The sequence below is a fragment of the Saccoglossus kowalevskii genome, chromosome 8 (genome assembly GCF_978046115.1).
Source record: "Saccoglossus kowalevskii chromosome 8, keSacKowa6.1, whole genome shotgun sequence".
NCBI lineage: Eukaryota > Metazoa > Hemichordata > Enteropneusta > Harrimaniidae > Saccoglossus > Saccoglossus kowalevskii.
The window spans coordinates 27427737-27436113 of record NC_140648.1 but is presented as its reverse complement, the minus strand read 5'-3'; positions in this window follow the sequence as shown (position 1 = coordinate 27436113).

The following is an 8377-nucleotide window of genomic DNA, read 5'->3' as shown; positions in this document are numbered from 1 at the left end:
ATAAAGGAGGTTATCAAAATTCAAACCAGCGGAGCTCCACGCAATATGCAAATTAAAACGGAAATAAATTTCCAAATTAAAATCGAACTTTAGTGGATCGGACTGAAATAAAATCTCGCACTTTGACTCCAAAACGGAACTATGCGATTCTGCTTAATGTAGGTCAGAAGTTCAAACACCTGTCGGCGACTTTCTTTAAGTCACGTAATACTACTGTTTCCATGGCCACATTTGTCGCTTTCAAAACATTATGAGATGTACAATTTCGTTATACTTACATATATAAAATAACAGACAACTAGAAACTGTTTGCATAGATAATTTGTTTGTTTGTGTGTCAAAAATGAATGCGATCTAGCGATATATATCAGTAGTGTTTAACTGAGAGCAAGATCAATAATTTTCATATTTACTAAAATGTCGTTCATATTTTACTGACACACTTCAGCAGACTGTCAAACATTAACTAAAATTATAAAATGTAGATTAAAAAAACAAACATAACAATTATTCATAACATCGCGACTACGCAACTTTGATAAAACGCTGGATCGGCGGTACGCAGTTTCCAAAATATTAACAATGCCATTACGCCCGTATTATACAAATATTCACAGCTATAATTATAGTGGTTTTTAATTTACGGGTAAGTAAAACGAAATTACATTAACAGATGTGACTGGTAACTGTTACTATAAAAACCTTAGCACACCGTTGGCAGGCCAGTAACACTGGTTCTCACTACAAGAGGTTACGACCCCCCTGCCAACTGCTAACAACAACTGAAACATATATATACATATTTACATGAAATATTGTCCACCTATGCTATAATCTGTTCGTGCAGGAGTGTTACGACCGTGTGCCTTTACTAACGTCAACCAAATGTATTATGTGGGAAGTTGGCATCCAAGGCTGACAGGTACTACACCTTGCCCAAGTTAAGGTTGACCTCATTCTCCTAATTACAAAAACTCCGGGTGCAGTTTTAACGTCATACTCAGGACTTATTTCGTGAACATAAACTCAACAGCATTTACCAACTGAATTGTAGTACATGTACTAGTAATCCGATCCATTGTCTAATTAAAAAAGAGCGCCACCACACGCCCACGTCAGTTCAGACTGTTGTAATTGGTCAATAAGTTTATAATATGTATATTCTGATTTAATTCTGCTGGTCACACTGTTTTTGAAATTCCCAAGCGTATATGTGGGACCGTGACCATCCCGTTTATTGCGACGAATGATACGAATGGGGATTTTTGCAGCACAAATTATATAAAGAAAGATATTTTCACATTGTCGGGATAAAAACTTGGGACAGCTGTGGGGCGGTAGCACAACAAACCACCATGACGGAGCTGACACATCTGGCTTCAGGAGCCCGGATCCTATACGGTTGATGAGGCCGCAAAGAGCGCCAATTTCCTGACATTCCAGGAAAATATGTGACAGAGAGTCAAAATCTTCGCAGAGTGGACATTTGTCAGAAGTCGTAAAATTGGAGTGCTTGAGGAAACTGGTAGTTCCATGTATGATACGCCACTGCAAGTCACCCTCAAACTGTGTAATTGGCAATGCATAACTGTCTTTAAAATTAGGTTTGAAATCAGTAGGTGGACTGAGTATGTTTCACCAGACAATGTCCGATTTATATTGAGAACCATAACACATATTTATATGGTACAATAAATAAAAAAAGAATAGAAAAATACATACAGAGGGATTCCTTTAAATAATTGTTGAATCTACTAGTCACAACTGGTTAAGTAGATTGACTCTGTGTTTAGAAGCGTAGAATACAAATTTTGAAATTTGAAGTACAGATAAGTTGTCAAACTGCATTAAACGAAGAAATTTTTCGTAAGTCTGATTTGACAGATAAAATATAGGTAAATATTTTTTTCTAAGATTTACATAACGTGGACATACCAGGCAAAAATGGTATTCATCCTCAACCAACCCTAAATTACATAATTTACAGATTCTCATATTCCTCAGTATGTTTAGTTTACGATCAGATTCAACCCGAAGGTTGTGGGATGATGTTCTAAGCCTACATAGCGCAGAACGTAACTTGTTGTCTTTTATTAAATGCAAATATTTTTCACATCCAAAATCAATCTTAAAATCTCTGTATTTATTGAGTTTAGGATAATTGTTAAGATCTGTAAACCAAGTTTGTTTGTACATATCATGAACTCTTTGGGTGAATAGAGACAAAAGGAACAGTTATCTTCCACGCCTTGGTTTAACCAAACAAAACCAAAACCGTGCGAAAATAGTAGTTCTTTGACTTGGAAAGCCCAACATTTACGGTTGTTTTCCGCTTCTTTATACTGGAAAAGGTAATATTGGTAAACATACCGCTGTGTTTGCATTTTTAAAATTTTCAACCAAAATTTAATAATACGTATGTAACGCAAATGGATTAGTGGTAGTCTGCCTAATTCTCCATAAATTACAGAATTTGCTGTGGTTGTAAGCAAATTTAAAATAAATTTACAAAACTTGCGATGTGTTTCCTCAATATTTACCCCTTTGTCAAAACCCCAAACTTCATTGCCATACATCAATATTGGTAAAATTTTACAGTCAAAAATCTTTAAATCTTAAATGTATTTTGCTAGTATCTTTTTTAAAGCAAATATTGCTTTACTCGCCTGCTCCGCAATCACTTTCTGGGATCTAAACCAGCGACCATTATTCGAAAAAGTAATACCCAGATAACAAAAATGAGGCACAACCGGAAGTTGTTCACCATTGTAGTGCCATTTCTCATAATGCCTTAATTTGCCGACATTTCTAAAAACTACATTTTTTGTTTTACTAATATTGACTTTAGGTTTCCATTTGCCTGAATAATCTTCAGCAAAGAGTAAGTAAAACAATTTAAGTAAACCAACATATACACCTGAAAGTCTGTGCTCCAAATAGTCACCAAGGTCGTTTATAAACAAGGCAAACAGAAGAGGTGACAAAATAGAGCCTTGTTGAACCCCCACATAGACATTTAAACGTTTCCGTTACCCCTTTTGGGCTTTGTACTCGAGACTTTATATTGCTGAACATAGACTGTACAATTTTGAAAAAAAGCGACCATGAAGACCATTTTTTAGCAATTTAAAGATTAACACATAATGATTAATATGGTCGAACGCTTTTTTTAAAATCGACAAACACACAATAACACATATTTATATATTGCACCTTTTTCAATTTTATACAGTGGTAAGTTTAAATCATCCGACTCGTGCAAATGAAAGCTTAGATGTGTTGCAGGTGGCTCATTCGCATCGTTGTTTTTAAATTTTGTGTTAATGACATTTTCCACTTAGTTGGAATGGTATCGTGGATGACCTCGAGACTGAGATTAGGGTTACTTTGATAGCAGATATTGACTTTATTCACAAAATGTGAGCTTGAAAACAACAATTTGTTGTTGTTTGAAGTGTCAAACATATCCCCAATCCTTACAACTCCTGCATCGACAAAGTGTTTTAAAAGAAATGGTTCATTCGGTACTGGATGACGTATGAGCGGGTTATGAAAAAGAAGTTCATCAGTAAACTAAAGTCGCATTAAGATCACGATTACGTCATTCTCTAATGATTCCCAACAATGTAGTAAGTCTGAATAAAATGACGGGAGATGAAGAAGTGACATATTGAGTTTGGTGCGACGCAAATGGCGCGCATACATTAAATTGTTGTTGGTGGTATTAAAACAGTAGTCTGTAAAGTTGAAGCTTGGGTGGTCGTAATCTGAATAAAGATATCTTTGAACGTATTCAATACGCATGGTGTTAATGCGTGTTGGTAGGTTAGTAACATTCTGTCAACCTTTTTCTAAAGGTAAATATAATATATGTTTCGGCCGGGATTCAATGGAGCCCTTGCCACAGAAATATAACAAATGTTTTTTGAAGGGAAGTAATGAAGTCAGGTTGAGGGGATAAGCTGTGCAGTCTGTATAGTAACTGTGAAGATAACACATTGTTAATAATCACTGATCAGTGAGCGCCCTCTATAGCACATGCTGGGTGCAAAATGCGACCAAAACTCAATCTTATTTTCGACCTTTTGTACCAGCACTTATCCGTGAAAAGCTTAATGTTGCCCAAGTACACCCGCGGCGAGTGATGAAAAATTCGATGTCGTCTACATTAACTGTCAATTTGCAGAGACGGCCATTACTATTATGGATTGTTATACCCTTTCTTTCATGATTTTATCAAGTAATGGCTCGATAGCAATGACATAAAAAGTGATGATAATGAACAGCTTTTGACGTATGCCCCGAGAAAGTAAAACAGGGGATGTGAGGGAGCTGTTTATTCTGATTAATGACTGTGCATTATAATATATGAGATTGGTATAACCGATAAAACCAGGACCAAATCCAAAAGCTTTTAAAGTTTTAAAAAGGTATTCATGATGAAACCTATCAACAGCTTTTTCTTGGTCTAGGGCGACAATACCTAGAGGAGAGTTATTAATGTTGGAATAATCAATACAATCAAGTAAGTTGATATTGTCATGAATGCGACGGTTTGGAATGCTGCAAGTTTGGTCAGTATGTATAATTGAACTAATAACGGAGCGGAGACGTAGTGACAATGTTTTAGTGAGTAGTTTGTAGTCACTACAGCGCAGACTCACAGGGCGCCAATGTTTTAATAAAGTATTGTCTCCTTTCTAGAGAAGTAAAGTAACAACCGCCTTCGTGCATGGTAGGGGCAAAATGCTACCCCGAACCTCAGACTAGTAATACTTGTATTACTAGTCTGAGCCCGAACAGAAGCGAACATAACATAACACCGGTGTTGAGGGACTGTGTTTCACACAAGAAAACGTCGAGCATCAACATATTGTATACAACGAAACTTACTCTCCTTAAAAACAAAGACGTTACGAATCAACTATGGTAAAAAATATTCGTATACGGTATCGAATATGTTCTGGAAACGTTAAAAAATAGATCACAGCACTAAACGCGATGTATCTCGAAGCTATCAACAGTATAGTACTGCGCTTCGCGGAGAACCGTTACAAGCGTTACCCCATTGATCCCGCCGATTCACACGTAAGACAATAGGCGTTTTCAGACCGCTGATAGAGGGACTGTGATTTCAGTCATTCATTTTCCATTTGATTTTGCCGTAGGTGTTGTGTATGAATAAAGATGGCTGATTTGCGTCGCTAACAGAAAATGTTATTCCGTGAAAAATAGGAACTACCAAAACTTAATAGATGGAATTAGTTGTAGCTTTTAGATAACCAAACCGTTTAATGTTGTCATATGACCCATTCTAATCATATTAAATAACAGTAAGTCACGTTACTCGGTACATGTGTTCGGCAGAATTTTTGTTCTCAAGATGGCGATACCTACTATTGTCGCCGTTATGCTTAGAGTACCCGATTGTATCGACCTTCGTAATGCACATTTCGGCTTAAACTATCATATAGTTTGGAAGTTAGTTATCCCAAAAAAATGGCAAATATTATTTCCATTGCTGTTTTCTTATTTTTTCGTTCGTTTTTTCCCAGTTAAAAATTCATTCTTGTTTGTGGTCATGTGCTAACTTGGAGCCATACACGACGACGGTGGTGGTGATGATAATATATATCCTACATCTAGATACATGTACTGGGATCCTTCTTCCATTATGTCATCCCAATCAATATCACTGTCGACGAAATCTTCGTGTTTTCCCCGTATTTCATTAAAAATAAAATGCCCAGAAGTCAGAAAGTTGAAACTTTCTCAGCAGTGAGACATGAAAATAAAATTGTGTACGCCTGCGCAGAAATGAATTGCGAGGTATTCTGGGTGAGAATGATGTGATACTATATGCTAATTTTATGTTGATGTAGACAGTGTGGGGATTACCGGTAAGCTAATTTTACGAACGCGAAGCAGGCATTGTGACAATAGAACTCGGAGCGTTTCTTAACCGGGTGTGGAGGGACTGTGGTAAAACCTTAGACAACAAATATTCTATAAGTTGTCCGAGGTCAAACCACTGAGGTGTAACTGCGTGAATTTAATGACTATTTCATTGAATTGGACGCACTGGCACTAAAACGAATTGGAAATCTCGCTCAGGACAGTAATTACGGCTCCCTGAACTCAATTTTTCAAACACAGGCGTTTGACAGTTACTTTTCCTAATTGAACCTGCTCATATTCGGACAGAAAAAATGCAGTTTCCAGGCGACCTCATTAACACTAATTAGTGAAATGGGTGGAGATCCCCGGAGCTCCTCGTAGAATATAGTAGCTCCCCGGAGCTCCGCGGATACCGGACCGGAAACCGCTTGTTTGATTTTGATCATCTCCCTAACAGCGATTTTTTTTTTATTATTTTTTTTTATTTATTTAAACAATATTTTTATTTCGTCCCTAACAGCGATGCTAATCGCGGATTATTCTCCCGACGACACTTAGGTAATGTGCAGAATATTATTAGGGTTAAGTATCGCGTGTCACTCTCCCCGTTCTAACATGGCGTTGTTTAACGGCTACAGAAAACAAAGCTACAGAAGACGATCCTGAATTGAGTGAATTATTCCCTAGATTTCATCACAGGGAGTATATTTTGAATCAGAGCGTGGCGTGTTGACACTTGATGCAATATTACTAGAGGTCTACACCTTTCGGAATATCCTTCAAAAATGTTTTGCGTAAGTATGCGTGATTTCTCATGAGTATATATACTTAAATCGAGCAACTTGAAATGTTGCATGTTGAAACAAAAACTTATTATTAACAGCCAAGCATATGTTTAAAATTAATATTTTGACTGATTGACCTGAATTGTTGAATTGTTGAATTTATGAGATATAAGATAAATAATATGTAATACATACATATTGGCCGGCATTGTGATCTTACCAAAAATATTCTTAATGAAACCAGAAATGCTTAACACCCCATCCTTCTAGGGGTTTCAGTAGGAATGAATACTTCAAAAATATCTGAAAATGCTCCTACAGCTTGGTTGACACATTAAATTGATGGTAAATGACAAAATCTACAAAAATCTATTTTTCATAAACTTCTCAACCAATTAAAATATATCAAGCAACACACTAATATGGTCATTTGCTTTCCAGACATGAAATATGTATCAAACCATTTACATGCCCATCTGAACCATTTTTTTGAATGATACTCGTGTCCAACTAATACAAGTGTGTCAGGAAATTGGCAGCTAATGAAACTGATAAATTGAAGTACATTGTGTATCTGCTATAAAAGAACAAAACCCGTGGGAGAGTGCTAAGTTTGCATCTGTCGTGCGTTTATCTTATATTCTAGGTCAATAACAAATTTATAATGTTAATACTCATGTCATTATTAATATAAATTTATGTGCGATAATTTTTATCTTTATATCTCGTTCTTAGCCGATTGCGTTGTTCATATTATTTATTACATATTCTTTTTTATGGTGTCTTCAGTTGTTTGTTCATTTATTTATTTTTCATTATTTATTTATTAATGTACTTGTGTGCAAGTCTCAGTCTAATGAACCAAAACAGTTGAACTGGTAATAACATATAAAAATAACTTTTGTCAAACTAACCCAGCGATGTAATTTCATGGTCTATTAAATCCCTGTCTAGAGTGTATTCAATGTATTTGACATTTTTTGTGGAGTTAAAAGCAGCACTGAATATTAAGTAGTTATTGGGTTTTATGGTAAGGTGTGTTATCGACAGCATGGCCCCCACTGACCGCTTGCACATTTTTCACGACTATTAAAACAACACTGCATGCTGCTACCAAAGAATCGAGGCCAGGACCTAGACGTATGATTTGTTGTTGAAATGTGCTTCGGGTAGTACGGTCTAATCTGCTTATTATACCTTTGTTTCAAGATGTAACTAGAATTATTCTTTTTTGTCTTTGATAAGCTCAGGCTAAAATTTGCCTGGGATTTAAGCCAATGCGGGTATATGTGGGATTAGTTGTTACGTCTGATCATGGTGTGGATGACAGATAACTATAAGTGCGTGGATACACAACCAAGCAACCATAGAACATCCATCATCCGAACGTAAGTTTGTTACAATCGTTTTGGATCACGCAACGCCACACGACTATTAAACGCAATTAATTAGAGGAATTGCATAAAAAATGTTTTCCACAGTTTAATCCCACCAAACTCAATCATATTTGACACGTTCAGGAAACTCCGTACGTAATCACAATCAAACCTGTACATTGTTTGGTTGGTACTACGTCACATGCGTGCCAGTGCGTCAAAAAAATAATAATTTGCAGTCTTCGATCGACATCACACGTACTGGGATGATATTACCACTGCTTATTTTTCGCGGTGCGAGAATGTCAACATGTTCTT